The 22449-nt window shown below is 47.9% G+C and overlaps 1 protein-coding gene across 5 annotated transcripts in view; it reads right to left on the bottom strand.

Annotated features, from left to right (window-relative positions):
• Positions 1-18010, bottom strand: part of LOC138815348 (zinc finger homeobox protein 3-like) — a 243070-nt gene extending 225060 nt beyond the window's left edge. For 3 of the 5 annotated variants that reach the window (XR_011368300.1, XM_070004683.1, XM_070004680.1), the window contains exon 1: positions 17888-18010. The gene's annotated coding sequence lies outside the window, so the exon portion shown is untranslated. Of the gene's footprint in view, positions 1-6144; positions 6183-6763; positions 6894-17887 lie in introns of those variants that run through there. The other 2 variants (XM_070004681.1, XM_070004682.1) reach the window with 2 other exon arrangements.
• Positions 18011-22449: the final 4439 nt, after the last annotated feature.

Consider the following 22449-nt stretch of genomic DNA (forward strand, 5'->3'; position numbering starts at 1 on the left):
TGACTAAAGCAGTGGGGGTTGACCTACTCTTCACATTTCTGCCCTTACTCACCTGGAACTATATTTTTAAGGTGGGTAATGTTAGGATCCATCACGACTATCCCAGGGGATTTCTCGGAGGCAAGCAGGCACAGGAGAAAGATTATTGTAAGGTTTATTAAAGGAGCCAAAGCTCCCCGGGGAAAGGGAGCAATATGGCGTCTGCCCCTCTCCAGGTGGGTAGGTCTGGGGGTAGTAGCGAGGTAAGTGCGCTCACAGGTCTGGAGGGGAAGAGGGCGTGGCCAGTTATATGGGGAACTCTAGGGCAGGGAGGAGCTCAGATCTGGGTAGAGCTGAGACCGGGAGGTGGGAATAGGTGGGAATAATGCTTAACAGTTAAAATACTATCTTATGGGAGTGAGGGGGGGAAATCATAGAGGTGACCCCACGCTAGAGGTGTTTATGTAGTCAAGGTACACACACTCAAGTTCTTTATGAATGCCTGTCCTGGGCCATCACTAAATATAGCATAAAATAAAGTGACACCTTCTAAGAACATGGCAGAAAGCAGATGACATTTAGAAGCCACTGCTTGCTGAATGCAGTAGCTCACATCTGTAATCTCAGCTACTCTGGAGGATCACCATTTTTTAGGCCAGTCCAGGCCAAATTTGAGAAAGACTCTCCTCCCCCCCCCCCATCTCAATAAACATGCTGAGTATGGTGACACACCTCAGGAAGGCAGGCGGTGGAAGGAGAGAAGAGGAGGAGGAGAAGGATTCCAGTCCAAAACTGACCGATGCAAAAAACAAAGATCTCACCTAAATAATAATAACTAAAGCAAAAATGAGCTGGCAGAATAGCTTAGCTGGACAGAGGCTCTGAGTTCAAACTTCACTCATTATGTCCAGTAGTGGAAGAGAGGAGCAACCACTGCTTTAGTGATGATGTCAGTGCCCCAAACTACCTCCTGCAATCCAGGGCCTCTTCCTTACATGTCCAGAAGTTGACTTGACACTTTAACAAGGGTTGCAGGTATTCCACAGAGAAATGATGGAGCTGTTACAAGGAAAACAAATTCCACTTCCCAACCAGCCAAATGTGCATTAAGAACCAAGGCCCTGAGCCAAAGAGCATTTTAGGAAGCAAGGCCTGAAACAGTGGAAGAGGCTTGTGTTGTTTCTTGAGCAGTTAAGAAAAAGCATTTTTTAAAAATAAAAACAAAAAGTTGTGGAGAAGCAAAGGCCAAAAAAAAAAAAAAAGCCCATATGTTTGTTCTTTACATTTCCACTGGATAAGTTGTCAGGAAGAAAAAAAAATTGTTCAAAATAGTCCATTCAGGGACAGTAAATGCAGGAAGCAAATAAGTTCATGTTCTTGAAAAGGAACTTTTTAGAAACAGAAGGGAGATTTGCATATTTGAATAGTCATTTATAGGACCTGTGGGGGCTGCAAGGGCTAAAATCAAATGTCAAGTGAAGCCTGTTGGTCTTTTCTGCACTAATCTGAAGACAGTGCCTCTGATCTAGAGGTTCACATTAGACATGCACAGTGGCCCCTGAGCTGGAATTCCAACACTGAAGTGCACAGCCTAGGACATGCACAGGGCACAGGGCATACAAAGTATCCAGCTTGACAATACTCTCAGAAGAGTTTGCAGTCAACTTTACTAGATGAAGTCAGGAACAACCAAAGCAAAATCACTCTTTCTCTTCACCCAAGTTGTTCGGCCCACCTTACCAATTAATTACCATGACTCTTTCTTAATTACTAAGAAGCCTTTACTTTACCCTCCCCTCAGGCCACAAGTCCCCAAAATGTTCAGCCACTTCAAATCATGCCCAAGTACTCAAACTTTCTGTTGAACTCCCCACACACACTACACACACACACACACACACACACACACACACACACACACACACACACACACACACACACGCACGCATATATTAGAGGTTAGCAGTCACCAGCTCCAGCCTCCAGAAGATGGGGGTAGGGGAGTCTCATGCCCAGATCAAAGGTTTGTGGCCAAAAATCACTTTCAGGACAGTCGGACAATGCGTGAAATCAACAGCAGATGAAAATTCCAGTCTTTTCACATGGTTTCCCAGTTGGAACTGGGTCCTGGACTCTGAGTCTCCCTCCAGATGACTTGAAGGTGCTCCATCAAATCCTAAATCGTATCCCCAAAAGGCACCTATGTGATCAATTTCAAAGTAACCCTCTGAGAGAGCCTGTGGGAGCTCCTTCCTCTTAGAAACCAAGCTGGAATAGAAGGGGAAAGGGACCCAATTCACAAGGAGTAGCCTTGCAATAGGATTCCTCGGCTTCAGCTCTCAGTGAGAAGCAGCAGTGAGAAGGGGCAGGGGCACATGTTTGGCTCGCTTCATTCCTCCCCCTTTCCGAAAGCCTGGGGACATGTCTCCAGGGAGAGAAGAAAATGGGGGGGAGGGGGGAATCTTTAAGGCAGCACATGTGTTAATACCAAAGTTCAAAGAGTGGGCAGCTGAACCCTCTAGGCCCTCCTCTGGACACAGGAGGGCTAGGGCCCCTCTGGAGAGGTATACACACACAACTAATCCTCAAGTTGACAAGCCTGCCTGGTGGGAAGAGAAAAGGGCTGACCCGAAAGGCAGATAAAAGTTAAGAGGGCCTGCCTGGGGTTAGGACCAACAAAACAGAAATACTGCTCTGAAATGGAGCCGAATTTGCTAACTCACACCCTGTGTCTCCCTTTCCAAGTTTTATTTAGGTCGTTATCCTTTCAAAACCAAGAAGCTCTAGGAATGAAGAGTGAAAGGAAGGGCAGACACAGCACAGAAAACACGCATACCTTTACAGGTAACAAATGAGCAACCAGAGCAGCTTCCTGGGACCATCAAGTCTCTAGAAACATACCTGTCACTGCTAGACGACTGGCCTGTCCCTACTCCCCTGTCCCCTGACTCAAAAGAATGAAAGCGGGGGGGGGGGGGGGGTCCCAGTGTGTCACTGCTTGTGAAGCCTTAGCACAATGCTGTTGTCAATCCAAGCTAAGGCTCACGCTCCCTCAGACCCCCTCAGACCCCCGTTCCTCGCTACAGAGACATCGTTTACCAATTAGCCAAAAAGAAGAAAAAAGAAAAAGCCCCTAACATCTGACTGTCACTTCCCACTCGTTCAAACAGTCTGGCAGCCAACTTTAAATCATATAGAAAACAAACCTGACAGTTTGTTGACTCGGTAGTATTTCTCCTTAATTTGGATTTTTGAAAATAGCTTGCCAAGGAGCCAACGTTCCTGCCTAGGTCTCTCCCTCAGGGCACTTTGACACAAGCTAAGCTTCTGTGGGCCTGTTTCTCAAGCTGGAAGGCCTAAGGACAGGACACGGCTTTGGACAGATTAAGTACCTTTAGAACTTGGTCCTGCAAAGGAATTCCTTGGCCTGGAATCCATTAAAACTGATCTCTCCTATCTCTGACCGGTTTGTTTTGTTGTGTTTGTTTGTTTAAAAAAAAACAAGGGCAAAGGACTGTGACTCTGAGCCACACAGTGACTTCTAACAATAACCATTACAACCAAATTCTCTTACCTGGGCATTTGAATAAGCCTATGAAGTTCACTGTAATGGAATCTGCCTTCCTGTTGTGTTTTTAAGGCAACGCCCCCATCCTGGTTAATTACACCAGAGTAGGCCAACAGGCCCAAACACTACCAGAAATAGGCCAGGCTAACAGCGAGCAAGCATTTTAATCACAAATGAAAGCATAAACCACAGCACATATTGTACTTTCTTGAGGTTGCTGCTACTGAGTATCAGGTGCATTATCCCTGCAGAACTGGAGAAGGAGGCGGAGCCTGCACCCGCTTCCCCAGGCCTCCCCCACCCACTGCCGAGTCCCTGGCAAGGTAGGAATAAAGACCAAAAACGAAACAAAACAAAACAAAAAAAATGCCTTCTCTACCGTCCATGGAGTAGGAGCAATTCCCAACACTTTCATGAAATGTTGCTTAGTCACTTCCATATTTACTTTTTAAGGTGAGACTTTTGCAATTCCGCAATAAAAAAAAATAATAATTTCCTAGCAAAGAGTATGCTTTAGGCCCTCAAGTATTTCCACACTCCTATGCTAACCTTTCAGAAGCCAAAATGCCCTGACCCCTAAAAGATACACAAGAAATGAACAATGGCACCCAGGGACATGACCCTGGACATGAGACCACCTGTGACCAGAACTGAAGAAACCAGGCCAAATCTCCACTAGTCTAAAACCACAGATCTACTGCAATGAACCACCCCACCCCACCCCCCCCAGCTCTGGGTCACCCAAGGTGAGCTAGGACTGTCCTCCAGAGAGTCTAGAAGACATCATTTAAAGTCATACTGATGAAAACTGGAATCTCTCTTATTTTAGCTCCTTGCCATGGGGCAGGTCCAACTGGCACTGAGTTTACACAGCAGTTAAATCCAGCCCCAAAGCAACAAAAAGGAAGGAAGGTACTCTGCTGTCTGGTTGGGCCCAGCCCAACAGCGGCCTGTTGGAAACACCTACTTTATTCAGGCTCTTTCCAGCCTCCCTTAGCAATCGTGGGTGCAAATACAAGAAGGAAGAAATGAAAACTGAAGTTTCAGGTGGTTGGAGAAACAGCTTCATTTTTTTTGTTGTTGTTGGTTTTTTTCCCTGAAATAGTCAGTGTTTCTCTGTCAATCAAAACCATTTTCAGGAGAAATGGAAAAAAACCTTAGTTTTATCCCATAGAAAGTGTAACCGTTTGAGGGAGGGGAGAAGGGTAGGAAGGAAGTTTCTCATGTCATATAGACAGGAAGTCTCCATTTAATTCCTTGTCATTCCAAAAGGGCTACTTTAAAAGTGTATTAAGCTGTTTGAGTCTGCTTCTGTCCCATGTTGTTAAATAATACTTGTGTAATTAAATAAAAGACCAAGTATGACCCCAGACCATTCTGAGAAGCTCTTTACGTGCTTCCTGAAAAACTGTGCTGGAAACCAAACACGGACAGCCTCTTTATCCTGTAATTTAGGAAAGGGAGAATGGAAAATTGTTCTTGGGCCTTCGTAGCTACACACTGTCTGTGAGGGTGTCTCCAGGGTCCCCTCGAAACAGAGAGAACACAAACACAGGTGTGTCAACATCCAGGTGTGTACTGCTCTCCAAAGACACCATTCCTGAAACCCTAAAATGATTGAGAGCCATGGCCTCCTGACTCTCCTCACACCCCTCCCACTGTTGCATGGCTTTCAGGCATAGGTCACTAGAGGGATTCAGAATCTCAGGCCGCCAGTGGCTGTTGTGATAACAGGAAACAGGCTCCTGTTCCCTGCTGCAGCCTTTCTTGATCAGGTTACCTTGGAAGGTGTATGCTTTCCTATCAAATGCTGTCTGGGCCACAGGGCTCGCTGGGGCTTTCCTCTCCAGCCCAGCCCACTGGAAACTCATGATTTTTAGGGTTTCCCTTGAAAGCTGTCCAGAAACCACAGCCATTAAAAGAACATGAAGGTTTGACACCTCTTGAATTTAGGAATGAGGGGACTCGAGGGGCCAACTCTACAAACTTGCACCTGCTGTTTGATGGCAAAGAAAGAGTTTCCCCAGCTAGGGTGAGCTTTAAATTATACTCTTATTTATTTAGTGGCTTGTCTCCAAGGATCTCAAAGCATGAGATGAAATAAGATGACGTGTAACTTTCTCACTATCTACCTTCAAGGCTCAAGTTTGTTTTCCCTTGCTTTATCGAAGTGCACTCTGCAGAGTAGGCCCCAGCCTGAAGGAAAGCCTCCTCCCATGCCAGGGCGGGAAGTCCGTCCTGATTGAGGTGATGTCTGTCAGTGGCTTCTAGAGTCTCCTAAGACCTGACAAATGACAGGAGAGAAGGTGGGAGAAGGACGGCCCTTCCTGGATTCCCCTACTCACCAGCTTTCCTTTCAATCGCTTTAGCAGTGTCAGGGCAATTCTCCCCTGGACCATGCCAATGCCCAAGCTGCGGACTTTGCCCTCTAGTATTTCCTCATCTTATCATAGGTACATCCAAAGCATCTTCCAGAGAGCCTCAGAAGTGACTTCTGGAGTTCTGGGGAGGGGGGGAGGGTAGTTTTTTATTTTCATTTTTCTGACCTAACTTAGGCATTCCTTCTCCTTTAACAGGACCAAAAAAAAAAATCTTACCTCTCTCTTTGCACCCTCCTCCCCCAGGATATAAATGCTGGTCAGGTTTTTCCTGAGTGAGAACACACTGAAATTAGAGGGTGGACAGGACAATCGCCAAAGGTGCCCTCCACCTCCAGCAGGGATTCTCTCTTTAATTACTTCACAACGGACGCATTCTTCACATTGTTTCAAACTGACCCAGGGCCTTCTCTGGGGCTGGGAAGAGGGTGAGCCTTTCAGCCTCTTAATGGCACCCAAGCAGCACAAGGCATTGGGAAGGGAGGCAGGACGAATCCCAAAAGCAGAAGGAAGCGAGGAGACTAGAAGACCCAGCCGGAAAGGACTGGGGGTGGGGGTGAGGGGAGGCCTGTTAAAGTAGTCTTGGCCCGGCAGAATTCAGACGCCCTCACCACCACCACCACCACCATCACCACCATCACCACCACCTCCACCACCACCACCACCACCACCACCACCCCTCCCAGGTAGGTTTCTAACTTGGAGTCTAGGAGTTCAAGTGCATCCAGCCTGCCCTTCCCCCACACGCCCCAAGAGACTAGGAAGTTCAGCCAAGACTCGGGGCACCTGCCCGCAGCGCCGGGCGGGCTGCGCGGGGCGGGGAGGAGGCTGCACTCACCTGGCACACAAAGCCTCCGCGCACCTCGGGAGGGGGGAGGCGCTCGCAGGTCCGGGGGCCACGCGGCCCGGGGCGACAATGGGACATTCCAGCAGCGCGGGAGCCCCGAACTTACCCACCCCGAGCGGCGGCATCCTCCCCGCCTCCCGCTGCCCCCGGGGCTCCTCGGCGGCGCAGGCTGGGAGCCCGGGGGCCCGGTGGCAGGGGCGGGGCGCGCATGGTGGCGGGTGTCGGCGCGGCCCAGGAAGGGAGGTCCCCCCGGGTGCGGTGCGGGGCGCAGGCGCGCGCGCGCGCGGGGATTCACCCACGGGGGCGCGGCGCGGCGCCCCCCGATCCCGGCCCGCCGCCGCCGCCACCACCGCGGCCACCACCACCACCGCCGCCGCCGCCGCCGCCTCCACCTCCGCGGCCGGCCGCCCGCCCCGAATGGCTTTATGTAAATGAAGCTCAACTCGCAGTTTGCGGCGCGCACCGCCCGGGAAGGGGGGCGGGCGGGGCGGGGGGCCTTCGGGGATCCACATTACACAGCAACAAAGCGGAAGGTTAATTTGAAACTCACAGCCCCTCCGCCTCTGCCTCTCCCCCCCCCTCCCTCTTCCCTCTTCCCTCTCTCTCTCTCCCCCTCTTTCCTCTCTCCTCTCTCTCTCAGCTCCCCGGGCAAAGCCTGACATCTACAGTCGCGCCGGGCGCAGGCCGCCGGGCTTCTCTCGGTGGCCGCGCCCGCCCGCCCCGCGGGGACCTTGGGGACACCACACTGGGGCTCGGCGCGCCAGGCCCCGGCCTGGGCCGCGCTCGCTCCGGGCACGGGCCTAGGGACAGGCTTGGCCTTGTCCACTGGGGAAGAGGGGGTGGAGGGGGGGAACGGGGGGACAGGGGGCCCGGGGCGGCCTGGCCTGCACCGCCCTGGGAACCGGCCCAGAGGGAACAAAGCCAGGGCCTCCCCGAGGCACTGACCCCTCGCTCATCAAAAGTCAGGGGCCGGCCAAGAAGAAAGGGACGCGCCCTGGGCCACACAAAAAAAAAAGAAAAGAAAGAAAGAAAAAAAGAAAGAGAAAAAAGCAGCCTAGGGCCTCAGAATCCGAGCCTCAGTCTCTGCCCCCCCCCCCCGTCCATTAGCCAATGTGGACAGGAATTTATTTGAAACACACACCCATCCTATTAACTGCTGTACAGACCACTTCTGTTTTTCAGTTGCAGAAACTTGTTTTAAAAAAAAAAAAAATCCCCTACTCACCACCAACCAAGAGTTTTAAGGATAGTTTCTGAGGGGAGAGGAGAAGAAAAGATTTTTGAAAGAAGAGGGAGGGGAAGACTAGGAAAGGGGTTGGGGGAAAAGTGACAAGAAAAGGAGCTGCCGTTGGAAGCCACTTGATCAGAGGTGGCAGAGATCATGCCTGTCCCCGGGGTGGAATTCTGCCACCCGGGGTGGAATTTAAAGCGGCCACCCCGGTTGGTTAGAGCCAATGCTGGGAACTTTTGGTTATCTCCCCCAAGTTCACCTTTTCCATTCTGCAGCACGGTAGAAATCCCACCGGAAGTCCCCTGTCCTACCAGTCAGAATTCCACCTTCAGCCGGAATCTACTCAGCACAGAAAAGAAAGACACCTGCTTTTCCCTTTTCTGAAACCACCCACCCAGGCTGGCCTCACAGCCCAGAGACTCTTTTCCTACTGCACAATAATGAACCATGCAAGTGTTAGAAATATAATAAGCTCACCAGGCGAAGCGCAGGATGTATGGAATCGTATTAGCATTAAGCACACACTCACAAGGGAGGGAAAAAAAGGGATGCTTGGTTGGTGAAAAACATCATGTCCCCCCATGTAGCAGGCATTCTGCACAATAGAATTTGGGCTCAAATTACTATAAATACTTAACCTGTTGGGTGCAGACAACCCCCTGTATAGTTTAGTCCAGAAAAGAGACTGCAAAAAAAATTTTTTTTGTTTTGTTTTTGTTTTCAGCAAGGGCTCTAGGAGAAAAGAATGCCTCTAGGGAATCATGTCCGATTAGGGACAAAAAAGGGCACAAGCCAAATTCAGTCACACATGAGAGCACGTGGGCAGGACAGGAGAGTGAAGAGCAGAAAAGGAAAGTGGAGGAGGGTTTTATAAACTAGAGTAAGGTCACAACAGAACAGCTTCCAAGACCACCTGACCTGGGGGGGGGGGGGGCCCAGAACAGGTGGTGTTTTCAAAACACACCACTATTTATGTTAGCCACAGGAGCCAAGAACACCTTAAAAGAAACCAAGCAGTAATTTAATTGAAAAAAAGAAGTGACTATGAATAATGCATGAAGATGATGAGGGTGCTGGAGAGGTGGCCCACCACACTGAGGTGCTCCTGGAAATCTTTCCAAGGGAACACACCTCACCTAGGAGCCACCAACACATGGCCTTGCCTGTCAGATGAATTACAGGCAACGAGAAAGTGCTTATATAGCCAGAGAAAATACAGTTCTGCAGCTCTGTCCTCACTTTTCTGAACCAGGATTCACCTCCTAATCTGGTGACACATGAACCTGGTAGGACCACAGATAAATGCCTTCAAGAAAATGAAAGCTGAAAAACAAACACAACAAACAGCAAAGATCACAAGTAATCTGGGAGCTCTAAGTGGCTCTGCTCAGATTCTGCCACACAGAGTCCCAGGCCCTGGGTGATCATCCGCCTGCACCCTAAGAGGCCAGACAAACAGCAGTGAAAGCGACCCTGGGTCCTTCTTTATCTTAATCCAGCAACCGCTACCTGAATGGTGAGGCCTACCCAAGCCTGCCTTTGTTCTCAGCAAAAAATTTCACAGGTAAAAAGCCACAGGCAGGTAACCTCTGGCCCTCCTACCATTATGAATACAAGGGCTTACACAAAGAAGTTGAGGTGCTACCTCGAAGAAAACTTATTTTCCTCATTATGCAAACGCCAAGAACTCTTCAGAGGGAATCTGCAAACTCTTGCACAGACGTGTAGAGCTAACAGTTTGTCCGAAATACACATTACAGATTCTACCCCCTCCCAGCTTCTGGAAGGCCCAGCTACCTCTTCCTAAGGCAGCTGGCCTGATGTTCAACCCTACAGCCTGCCCAACAGTGACACCGTCTAACATTCTCCTGGCTCTGTCCTGAACACTGTTGACAAATAAACCCACTCTCAGAAGAGGCAATTCTTCCTTTGCAGTTTTCCATGCCAGTCTGTCTCCTCGGCTCATCTGGAAAGCATAATTGGCAACAGCCAAAGAGATAAATATTTTAAAATAAATCAAGGGACCGCTAACCCCTTCTCTACTCCTCCCGTGCTCATTCCCCAAGCCAGGGGCCTGCCCCTGAATGCTCAAGCTGGCTGGTAAACTACCATGATTCAACTCATCCAAACCTGCTCTTCTCCCCCCTCCCTGTATACACTCTCTAGTGCTGGATACTTTCACTTCGGCAAAGGTAAATGTGATCTCTGAGCAAAGAGTCAGTGAATGTCAGCATTCTAGCCTGCCTTCAGAGCACAATGGAGTTTAAGGTAGATCGGTGGATCCTTCCAGATCCTTCTATTTCTGTTAAGTTAGATACAGCCACGTTGGATTTTTAAAACTTGTGCTTGGATGGTCTGGAGGCTTTAACACAAAGAAACATCCAGAAAAGGGCAAAAAAAAAAAAAACTACAAATAAATAAGGACACAATTCAGAGCCGAATTTCACTTAGTGACCTGAGTTCACCTCATCATTTGGAGGCAGTTTTCTTTAGGACCTGGTACTTGCTGGGTGTCCAAGGCCTCCCAGGTTTGCTACAGAAAGGAAGCCCAAGCTGACCAGCACAGCAAGTGGAGGCTAAAGCCATGAGGCCCAAACACTGATGTTTTAATTCACATTTCTCTAACACGAACCTCGAGGCCTTCATGTTTCACTGCAGAGCTCATTCTAGACATTAATTTTCACCCCCAAATTATAGGTGGAATGTTACCTCGTTTACTTACCTACCCTTCCCAACTCAACCCAAAATCTACCAATGACACAGACACCAATGAGCAGCCGTCCAATTTTTGTTTAAGCTGTGATTCAAAAGGCTTTCCCCAAATCATTTTTAATTTGCAAAACTCATGCCTGAAGAACACAAAAATACAGAAGTTGCCTTAAAACTGACGTGTTAGGTAAAGAACTCATTCTCTCTCTCTCCTCCCCCTCTTTCCTTCCTTCTCTCTCTCTCTCTCTCCCTTTCTCTCTCCTCTCTCTCTCTCTCTCAAACAAAAATACTGTTTCTGAAAGGGCAAAGAAAATTTGCCATGCAATACTTTTTTTTTTTAATATACCCAGGGGGATTCTTACATTTGTGTTTCTAAACCTTGAAATTGAGAATTTTAATGAAAAGGCAGACAGATGCTTAAGGATAGCATCGCAATCAGAGTCCATACATTTCAGGAGAGAGTGGTACTTTGTTTGGGGTCAAGAAAAGAAAAAAAGAAAAAAAGATGGGCTTCTATTTTGTTTCTAGGCCATCTCCCACAGACAGATCCCTGTAGGCTGGCCTGATGCAAACCACTGAGTTCTTGGAGGGGAAGCAGGTTGGAGGCAGAAGAAAGGAGACCGGAAACGGGAGAGGAAAAGAAAAGGGGGAGGGGATGTTGCCTGTTTCCATACATGCTAGTTTAAAAAAAAAAAAAATCAGTGTAGTGTCATTCCATAGTATGTACCAACATTTCTTCCATGTGTGAGCTTAAATCCATTCAGCAGTGTATCAAACCCACCACAAGCACGATCAGATTTTTAATGACGAATTTCACGTAGCCACTTGTAAGTCTGGGGATGGCTGATGGATAATAGGAGATAAACAAAAGATGACCCTTTCTCTATTTCTTCCAACTAATTCTCAAATCTCAGGGTCTTTTGTTGTTGTTGTTGTTGTTGTTCTTATCTTTCCACTGTGGTACATTTTTGTCCAAAATCTCTGCTAATCTGACTTCAGAGCCCAGAGCTGAAATTTCACATATTCTCCAAGTCAGCCAGTGTTTTAGAATTTGGATTTCTATTCAGGCTGTTGCAATCGCCAGTGAGGCCTATGGTAAAATGTGCTTCATGCTGCTCCGTGTGTCTCTCTGCAGACAAATAGAAACTGTGAAATTTAAAGAATGGATGGAAAAAAAAAGAAACCCCAAAACCTAAAACAAAGAGGTTTTTTAAAAAAATAGGACAAATGTTTTTGCTTTTGTGTCCCCCTGGAGCAATTGTTTGGGGAAGTCTGCATTGACAATCACCCTGAGAAGCCATCTAAAGGCGATGTGCTCACAAGGGGACTCCTTGCCTGCTGCCTTTGGTCTGGGAGAAAAAGTACCTTAGCTCCGTTCTCCAGGAACAAAAGGCCAGGGCCAAGGAAGGGGGGAGAGGTTACTGGGCTTTCACAGGGAGCCAAGTGTCAACGCTGCTTCATTTTTCACCCGTCTTAGTAGGAAAGCAGCTCAGGGAACTTCCTAATGACTGCTTTTCCCTCTCTCTCTCTATTATTTCTACACCTAAAAGGACAAAACAATAATTTTTTTAAACCTAAAGCCCACCATCCTATTAAAGGAAGGCCTTTGAGGCATAGACAGCTTTTCCTCTTCCCTTTCCCCACCCTTTTTTTTTTTTAAATAAGGGGGTTCTGATTGATCACATGGACATGGACACTGGATATTATGGTCATTCTTAGTAATACCAGACTGGCCTTTATGTTTCGGAAAAGGCATCAGGGATTTGGGGGGGGGGGGGGGAGATAGAGGGAAGGAGGATTGGAGAAAGGGGATGGCGAGGGGGAACTTCAGGGGCAAGGCCTAGAAACAGTTTCTTTTTGTCACAGCATGAAGTCACTAATTCCAGCTTCAGATTTGCAACTGAATCAAAGACTCAAAGTCGTCCTTACTGGGTTAAGGGGTTTTTTTTTGGGGGGGGGGTTTAGGAGGGAGGGGGATCTGGCCAAGGTGGACAGTAGGATGTATTAATGACCCAGACAAGGTGTGGCAGGGGCCTGAGGTGGGTACCCTAGGAAGGGAAGCTGGGAGGAATCACCAGGGCCTAGAAAATACCAGGGCAAGTGGATGATGGAGTGTTTAACCAGATTGGAAACTGAAGCAGCTTCCCCAGCGGGTAAAACTCTAGGATGAAGCAAAGACTGGTGATTCTCAGCCTTTGAACCCAGACCTGGCAGCTCAGGCGCGCAATTCCCCCCACCCCACCCCCACACACACACAGACATACACACACACACACACACACACACACACAATCCTTCCCCAGGCAGCCACAGGCTGAAAAGCAAGGTTGGGAGGAGGGATGAGAGTACCCTGCAAAGAAGCACAATAAACAACTCAAATATGAACGGAAATGACATCAGCAAAGTGAAGGACCTGTTTACTGCAGATCAAAACAAAACAAACTTGCAACCCTTTTGTGTACACCAGATAACTCTATAAAAAGCCTTCAGAAAATGTCACCAGGGTCGTCACACCAGCATCCCAACAAGAAAACACATGACAGTTACCAAGGGGATGGGGGAGGGGAAATGATGGGAAAAAGATGGGAAGGGGGAGATTAAACCAGAAGGGGCCAAAAACCCAGTTGCTACCCCCCCACCTCTGCTGAGCCTTAATATTTATTGGTGTTTATAATCTAAAAGCCATGTTCTGTGTTTCACTTAATACAAGGCCAGACAGCGTGGTCTAATGAGGCAGCATTACAATCAGCTTGTAATACTGAATTTTTAATGCTGCCAAGGATTCTGTTACATAATATGAAAAACAGAAGCTGAAAGTGGGCTTCCAGTGACAGGACCTTCCCAGTGCCATGGGCCTGGCCTTCCCTCCCTAGGCCCCCCTCCCACTTTCTGATTTGCAATCAACCTTGGGTCCCTACCTATACAGGAGGTCAATATGGTAACCTAGAGGATTTCTCGGGAAAGCCACACTTTTCTATGTTATTATTGAACTCTCTGGTCCAAAGTTCTATGTCAAGAGTCTGAATTCTACCTTATCTGGGACTAGAGGTCTAACATGAAAATTATTTATTTTTCAAGTGTGGGGGAGGGGTACTGAACAAAGAATACATGGGATTGGAAAGGATGGGTTATGAGAGAAAAATATCCAAGAGGGAGAAAGAACTAACTAAGCAGGGGTGAGAGACTGCAAGTCTGTTGACCATATATTCATAATACCCCCACTCAGTTTACTGGTCTATTTTAAAAGCATATACAGAGTCGCCGTTGCACCTCTCTATAATACCCCAAGACTGTAAATCTATAACCACTGCAATGATTTAGTGATTAAAAACATGATAACATATTGTGTAACTGCAAACCACAGAACCCCCGCCAACTCTCCTCGAAGATAAAGGGGAAAAAATACAGAAATGTGTTGCTTGCAGGGATCTTGCTAAACCCCAAAGATTTGAATAAAAGAACCCATACAGTAGATGGATCTGAAGAGGGTGCGTGGATTCTGTGTGAAGCCAGCAAAGGGAGAGGGGAGAAGAAGAAAAAAAAGGCAGCTTTATGTGGGATTCTTTTCCTTGTACTAACAAATTACGACCTAAACATGCCTTTTCTTTTCTCTCTTTTTTTTTTTAATAGTTTGTTGTAACTGGAATAACTGGTCTTGTGCAGTGTCTTGCATATTCAAAGCTGCTTTGTAATCGGATCTGTAGACCCAATCTTATTTGCCTGAACTCAATAGGTTTTTTTTTTTCTTTCTCCCCCACCCTCTTGTTTTGTTTTGGATTCGGTATTGTGGGTTTTCTGTGGTTGCTGGGAGCCTAGGTCTAGGCCGACAGAGGCTCTGGTGCCTTTAAGCTACTGAGCAAACACCTGAGGGGGAGGCACAATTTGTAACATGGTCTGAGAAGCCTAAAATATACACAAAAAAATAAATAAATAAAATAAAATCAAAGCAGCTGTAGGGGTTCTGGCCTCTGAGCAGCTGACCTGACCCGGCTGTGTATATTCTTTTATTTCCCCATTGCAGGATTCCTGCACCTTGGGTCACATCTAACTCAATGTGACTCTGAGGAGAAAACAGTCACCAAGCCCAGGAAAACTGTTCCATATTTAATGGGGGGGGAGAGAAAAGGGGGGGGGTGTAAGTGTAAATGCATTCAGGCTCTTCCAGTGTATACACTCACACACACTCACACACACCATCACACCAACACCACATCACACACATCCACCTACCTGTCAGGACTGCAGGCCCTGGGACCAGCTCCAGCCCAGCTTTTGCAGCCATACCACTGGGAGTCTGAACTCTACTTGCATGCTTGTGCTCATGCTCACACACACTCACACACACCACACACACCATCAAAAGCTTCATGCCTACAACTCTACCGGGTAGCACACACACATGCACAGATGAACACACTCACTCCTCCAGAGACTTTCTATGTTCAAAAAGTCCCCGGATCAGAAACTCCTCCACTTTGGACCAGAGCAGAGCAGTTTATTCAGAGAAATCAATAGGAAAGAGCATTTGCAAATATTTATATAAGCCCTGTGCGTTTCAGCATTAAGTAATTAAAAACTAAAACCCAGGGAGGGGGAAGGGAGGAGACACAGACAGAGAGTAAGGCTGCTGGCCTCCAGCGGGCTTTCCTGCCCACACCACAGTCCTTTCAAAACTGACTCCGTGTACACTTTTTTCTTTTATGAAATCCTGTCCTGCACCATTTGCTAGACTATTTCAAAATCATCTCCAAATATGGATTTACCTACCACCAAGCTTTCAAGACTGACTGTAAGATAATTGTAATCTCTCTTAGACACACACACAAATGTAAATTGGGACATTGTTTCAATCTCTAGTGTATTTCTGTGTCATATTCCCATCTCCAGTTTACTTGCAGCAGTTAAAGAATTCTAACATTCTCACATGAGAAAAGGATCTCTGAAGTAATAATTCAGTAAGTGAATTCCCACCCTCTAAATCCTTGGGATACTTCAACTCACAAGATACCTACATTTTGGGGGTTCAGCATTTGAAAGCCCTACATGTAAACACACACACACACACACACACACACACACACACACACACCATCTCAAAGGAACAGGTTTCAAATGAGACACTATGGAGTGGACTTCTCCTAGAATGTTCTGGAAGACTGGGCAGTAAATTCTGGTTGTTCTGCCTCTCAATCTGCCCTGGAAAGCCAAGCAAAGCACTGGAGCATCCACACTGCAGATATTGTAGGAATTTACAGTAAATGTAGGTACAGATTGCAGCACGCTGCCCTATTGATTATGCAGACTGTGATCAATCTTCTTCTTTCCGAGAACCTCCAAATAACTTGGTCTGTAACTCAGCCATTCACCCAAAGCAGAGAGAAAAACATTCTTTTTTTTTTAATTAAAAAAAAAAGTACTAAGTCCTTAATAGTCCTCCCTGGAAGGGTCTTGGGTCTTTCTTTAATTCCAAAGTGAATTTATGTGCTGTAATCTGCATTACAGCTCAGCGATCACTGTATGTCATATTCTTCAAAGGTACTTAACAAACTCCCTTTTAAAAACTCAACTGCAACTGAAGGCCAGAAAAAGGCAATCAGCCTCTCTCTTCCATGCAGTTCTTAGATCAAGTTTCAATAATTGAGACCAATAAAAATTGTCATATTTACCCTACTTCAAAGCGACAAGGGGGAAAAAGTTAAGAGTGTATGATTTTTTTTGAAAGCACTTGTAATCAGAGAATTTGCCACAGTCGAAGGAATTTGTGCATTTCCACCCACACACAAAAAAAGTCGGGATTCTAAGCAACAGATTAATAACCCCCCCAAAAAAAATGTAAAATACAAGGTCTATTTTAATAGCTCCCTACGAAGCCCCCAAGTAGTAAGTTCACACAACCCATTAAATACACGGCAGCACATGGACTTAGATCTGCTCTCCCACAGATACGCGAAAGGCTGGACATTAAAATACACCACGTAAAAATTGAGGAACGTGGGCTTTGGCGTCTAGTGGAGCCGGGTGAGGGGTGGAGAGAGGGGAACCGAACGTCAACAATCCCCGATTCCTGTGGGCAAAAGAGGAAGAAAAGGCAAAAAAAAAAAAAAAGGGGGGGGGGCGAAGAAGAAAAAGAAAAAAAAAACAAACAATCATCCTCCGATCCGCGGTCTCTCCACTCCGCGGGCCGAGCAAGGCCGGCCGGGCTGCCCGGGCCCTCGCGGCGCGCGGCCCGCGCCCCCGGGAGCCTCTAGTGTCCGGGGCAGAGCCCCCTCTGGGCGCCCGCGGAGCTGCCAGTGGGGCCGGGCGGGGGGCGCTCGGGCGGAGGGTCGCGCGGCCCCGAGCTCCCTCGCGGACTCCGGGGCCGCGTCCCCGGCCAGTCGAGCCCGGGCGCGGAAGGCAGACGCCCGCCCTCCCGCTTGTCCGCCCCGCGGCGGCCGTGGTGGTGGTGGTGGTGGCGGCGACGGCGGCTGCAGCAGCTGCTCCGGCCCGAGTGCGCGCCCCGCGCGGCGGCTCCAGCCGGGGCCCCGGCGCCGCTCGGGGTGGGGCAAAGTTGGGGGCCCGGGGCGGCGGGGGTGTGGGGGGGGTGGTCAGCACCGAGGACCCCCCCTCCCTCTCCTTCCCCGCCGGCCTCCGCCTTTGTCTGGGCTCCGGGACCCCCGGGCCGCCCTCCCGCCCTCGGCCCCGCGCCCCGGCCGGCCCTGCCCGGCGGGCGCCTCCAAACTCGCCGTGCGGGCCTCGCCCCGGGCGCCTCCACCCTCCCGGGGGTCGCTGGTGGCGGCGGGGGCCGGGGAGGAGGGGGCGGCCCGGGCTCGGCGGCGGCGGCGGCGGCGGCGGCGGCGGGAGGAGGAGGAGGAGGAGAAGGAGGAAGAAGAAGAAGAAGAGAAAGAGAAAGTTTGGCGCAGGGGGCAGGCGAGCGGGACGCGGCGAGCGAGCAGGGCGCGGGCGCGGGGAGCGCGGGCGGCGGCGGCGGCGGCGGCGGCCGGGCGCGAGGGCCGGGAGGGGGCAGGACGAGCCCCATGCAAAGCAGCCCGGGCGCCCCGAGGAGCCCCGCGTCCGGGCGGCGGCGGCGGCGGCGGCGGCGGCGGGAGGAGGAGGAGCAGGCGGCGGCGGCGGCGGCGGCGGCGGCGGGAAGAAGAAAAAAAAAAAAAAAAAAACAAGAGGGAAAAGTTGCCACTTACACGGTTGCTTCTCCGGCGGCGGCGGCTGCAGCGGCGCTGCTGGCGACGGCGGGAGCTGGCGGCGCTTTTAATCCCGAAAAGAGGCGCTCGGGCCGCGGAGCCCATCAAGGCAGCAGCGGCGGCTGGCGGGGGTCGGCGGCGGCGGCGGCGGCGGCGGCGGCGGCGGCGGCGGCGGAGCTGGAGCTGGAGCGCGCGCGGCGGAGCCCGGGGCGGGAGGCGGCCGCAGCCGGGGAGCCGGAGCCGCCGCCGCCGCTGCCGCCGAGCAGCATGGTTGGCGGGGAGTTTACAGCCCCCGGAGCGGGCAGGGGCCACGGAGGAGAAGCGGCGGCGGCGGCGGCGGCGGCTCTAGGCTGTAATTGGGATGCAAAGCAGGCGGTGGTGGTGGCGGCGGCGGCGGCGGCGGCGGCGGCGGCGGCTGCGGCCGGGAGGAGGAGGCGGCGGCGGCGGCGGCGGCGGCGGCGGCGGCGGTGGCGGCTGCAGCGGTCGGAGGGGACGCGCTGGAAGTGGGAGCTGATGAGTGAAAAGAAAAAAAAGTCTTTGGATCTTTATTCTGCTAATTAGTTTCCTGCAAAAAATGGCTGTGATTAATTCAGTGCGCATGTGCTTCATTACCCAGGCACGACGGGAAGGGCTAATTAGCCACCTTCTGGATCAATAAGATTCAGCAAAAAAGAAAAGGGGGAGGAGGAGGGAGGCAGAGGGAGGAAGGGAGGAAAAAAAAAAAAAAACAGGGGAAAGTGATGAGCAGGGCTAGGAGAGCAGGAAGAGAGGATGGGAGAAGAGCCTAGAAAGAGGGAGAGGCACCAAAAGTTTATGCATGTATTAAAAACACATACCCACGACACGCACACACACACGCACTCACACACACACGCACTCACACACACACGCACACACACACACACACACCGAGAAGTGAAATGCAGAGAAGCAACAATAGGGACCTGGCTAAGATTTAAAAAAAAACAAAACATTTTTTTCCTTTTTTTCTTTTCTCTTTTGCTCTGATAATTTCTTTTTTATTTCTTTTTTTTTAAGCAAATGGAACAATGGTTAAATTAAAGGGGGAGGAAAGGCATTTTCAAAAAAATAAGTGGGGGGGGGAGAAGAGTGGGCCAGCTTTAAAGCAGGTTTAAGGGAAAGGACCTGAGCCTTTCGAATAGAAGCCACTTTAAATTGCAAATCTAAGTGTACTTTTTTTTTTAAACGGAGGGAAAATTACCTCGCTTCAAATCAGACGAATGAAGAAAATAGGGAGAAAACTTTAACACGTACCGTGGACTAGACAGAAGTCTATGCTATGCTAATTGTATCTTCTGAAGTAAGACGCAATCCATCTCCTCTAAGGAGAAGGGAAGAAGGGAGTGATGATTAGAAGTAAAGGGGTGGGGGGAGTGAAAAGGAGGCAACTTGAGGAAAGACAAGGAAAGGAAAAGTTGCATTTGGAAACAAGTCCAACTTTCTGCCTTCCTGGACTTGAGAAAAGTAAAATCAATTTTCTCGTGTAAGCCTGGAAAGCAGATGTTTTCAAAACACAGGAAGCTATTTTGGCCATCTAAAGCAGGGATGTAATAAAGGCAGTGAAAAAATAATAATTTTGGGCTAAATTCATAAGAAAGAAAGGCAATATATTTAAATTGCGAAGAAAGGTCTAGAGTGTAGAAACAGGGGAAATTACATATCCCTTCCCTAATGCCAAAAAAAAAAAGTCTTACAGCTACCTCCAAGAGTTTGGAGCAGTCTGGAAGCCAATAGGGTTCAAATGAGAGGATGGATTTCAGATAAAGATTAGGAACGGTGCATCCCACCAGCGCCCAAAGACGACCTCTGGAATCAAAGACAGCAGCCAGAGAGACCCTGCTACTCTACGGATTCCCAGTACATCAAAGCCATCTCTTAGGCTGGTGTATGGTACCTCCAAAAAAAAAAAAAAAAAAGGCAAGCAAACAAATGCAGGAAGAACCAGTCTCTCCTCCCCCCCCCATCCCCCCCTTTCAAATCCTAGTCTCCGCGTCACTGCTACTGAAAAGATTTTTTAATGACAAGTATGTATTTATGTAAGTTCTAAACATGAACTAGTACCATTGAAATTACAATGTCTGGAATGAAATAAAATGCAATCTGCACTTTACCTGATCTGCAAACAAATACAAAAACGTTTATGTTTTTGAAAGCATTCTTAGTAAACTCTATAACGTCAGGTAGAGGAGTTGTGAGGCAGAGCTCGCTAAAAACTTATTTTTCTTGGGGGATTTTTTTTTTTGCTCCAGTCTACAAAAATGATTTATCTAAGAAGGAATTGGGGGAATTCATCAGGAAATTTGTTTGATTAGAACGTAATTCTTCATTTTAAGAGAGATTTTTTTTTTCCAATTCTCTTAAGAGCAGGCAGCGTCTTAGTCAAGGCTAAGGAAGAGAAAACCGATTTAAGGTTTTGCTGAGTTACTTCATCTAATCCTGAATTCACTCTGGGAATAATGCTGTTTTATTTAGGAGGGAAAGAAAATACATTTAGAAAAATCGGGGGGTTTCCTCTCTATGAGCCAAATCTGGTTTGCCATTCAAACTTTTCCTGGCTGCTTTTCCATGCGGGACAGCTGATCAATAAAGCCAAGCCAAGCCTGCCTTGCTACAGGTTTCACCAGTCAGTACTTACAAAACCTTTGTCATTTTCTAAAAATAAAAAAGCTAAAAGTTATTGTAGAAGAAGGGGCTTTTTTTTGTCCCCTACACAATGTGTCTTTTGTGAGGTTAATGCCATCCTCGGCTCTCGATAGCCCTGGACAATGGGAACTCGCCAGGAGCTTTTCGAAGACTCTGGCTTTTTTCTTTCTTGCCTTTTTTTTTTTTTTAAGGGAAGGATGAAACATTCCTACAGTCCAGATACAACCTCTACTTTGATTAAATAAATATTTATCTTTATTGTAGCCATTGTATATTTCTACCTCCAGTTTGTCCGGTTTCTGATTATTATTTTAAATTTCTCATTGGCAACAGTTAATCTTTTTTTTCTCTCTCTTTTTTTCCCCTCTTTCATTCCAAAGTGCAGGTCAGTGTAAAATGTAGCTGACTGAAGGAAGACTGGTAAATTCTGAATTTTTCCATAATGCATCAGGTAAGGAAAATTGTTCAGACCTTCAAGAGCATCTGTGCTTTGTATTTATCTGTCTTCACCGATCTTCATAAAGCTGTTTATTTTTTTCCAAAGGGTAGCAGAATTAAATTGCTCCTTGTAGACCCTGAAAAATCACTTAAATGCTATGTACTTATTTTCTTTTAAAATGTAAATAGAAGTAGAAGTGAACTCGTGCCTTGTTTCTTATATAAAAAAGACTTGGAGGAAGTCAATATCTCCATGGATATAAACTATTTGGGGGAAAATTCTAGATTTAAATGTATTTTATGTTGCAATATAGGAAATGTCAGCTTAATCTGGTAAATACTTATGCTAATTTTACTGAGTGAATTCGTTATAAGAAGGAGAGGTACCAAGCGTGTATGATTGAATAATACTTAGATGATAATCCAGCATCTATATGGATTATTCTATGCACAAAATTGAAAAAAAAGCCAAGAAATTCAGATTCTAAATCCTTCATTTAGCTAAGAAGAGGGTAGAAAATTTTAGACCATCTTAAAAAAATATTTACAGTGAAGAGGGAGAGTAGAACATAGAGTAAATATTGTATTGATGTATGCCTTTTCTTCCTGGATATTATATATATACATATAGTATGTAATGGATGGATGGATATATAAATCCACAAAGATATATGCATAAAGGGGCACATAAATACATTTGAATGACTCAGATGTCTTTGCATCCGTGTGTGCATGAATATATATGTGCACACAAACATACAAGGTGCACATAAATGCAGGTACAGCACAGGGCTACAGCAGGGCTCTCTCACTGAGGGGGGTGGTTTCCAGATCTCTTGGAAGCTTCTTCTTTTGCAAATATGACATAGCAATGTTGGTTTAATGATGCAGATGTGGATGGTGAATTTGAGTATGAATCTGTCCCCCCCCCCCCCGCCCCCGCTGCAAGTTTTAGAATATGAGGTTGCAGTATGAACAGCTCTCATTCATTTGGTCCAAGGGTTTCGAGGTGCCATGGGGCCAGTCTTAAGAAAGAAGGGAAAATAAAGGAGTTAGGAGATGGCACTTGGAAAGAGCCTATCTCTGGGCCCTGGTATTTTTGTTTTGTTTTTTTTTTTTTTAATGTGCAGGGAGATTGGGGACAGAGAAACAAGAAGGGGTGGGGGAGAAGGGGGAATCAAACAAACAAACAAACAAAAACAACAACAAGAAGAAGAACACTCCTCCCTCCCCCTGCGTTGAGACCGAGGGTAGAAAGGACGCCTCTCTGCGCACCGCTCTAGCGCTTAGATCCCAGGGAAGGGCTGTGGCTGAAGAATGCCCTGGCCCCTTTTTTGAATGTGTATTGTTATTCTAAGTCTATTGTATGTACGTGTTGCTGTCATTTCATTCGCCACGACCACATATGGATCCCATCAATGCAGACATGCTGAAGCGCATCTGTCTGGGTAGTTAACACG

Source organism: Dipodomys merriami, unplaced genomic scaffold (assembly GCF_024711535.1).
Source record: "Dipodomys merriami isolate MVZ:Mamm:240054 unplaced genomic scaffold, mDipMer1.0.p SCAF_64, whole genome shotgun sequence".
In the NCBI taxonomy this organism is placed as follows: Eukaryota; Metazoa; Chordata; class Mammalia; order Rodentia; family Heteromyidae; genus Dipodomys; species Dipodomys merriami.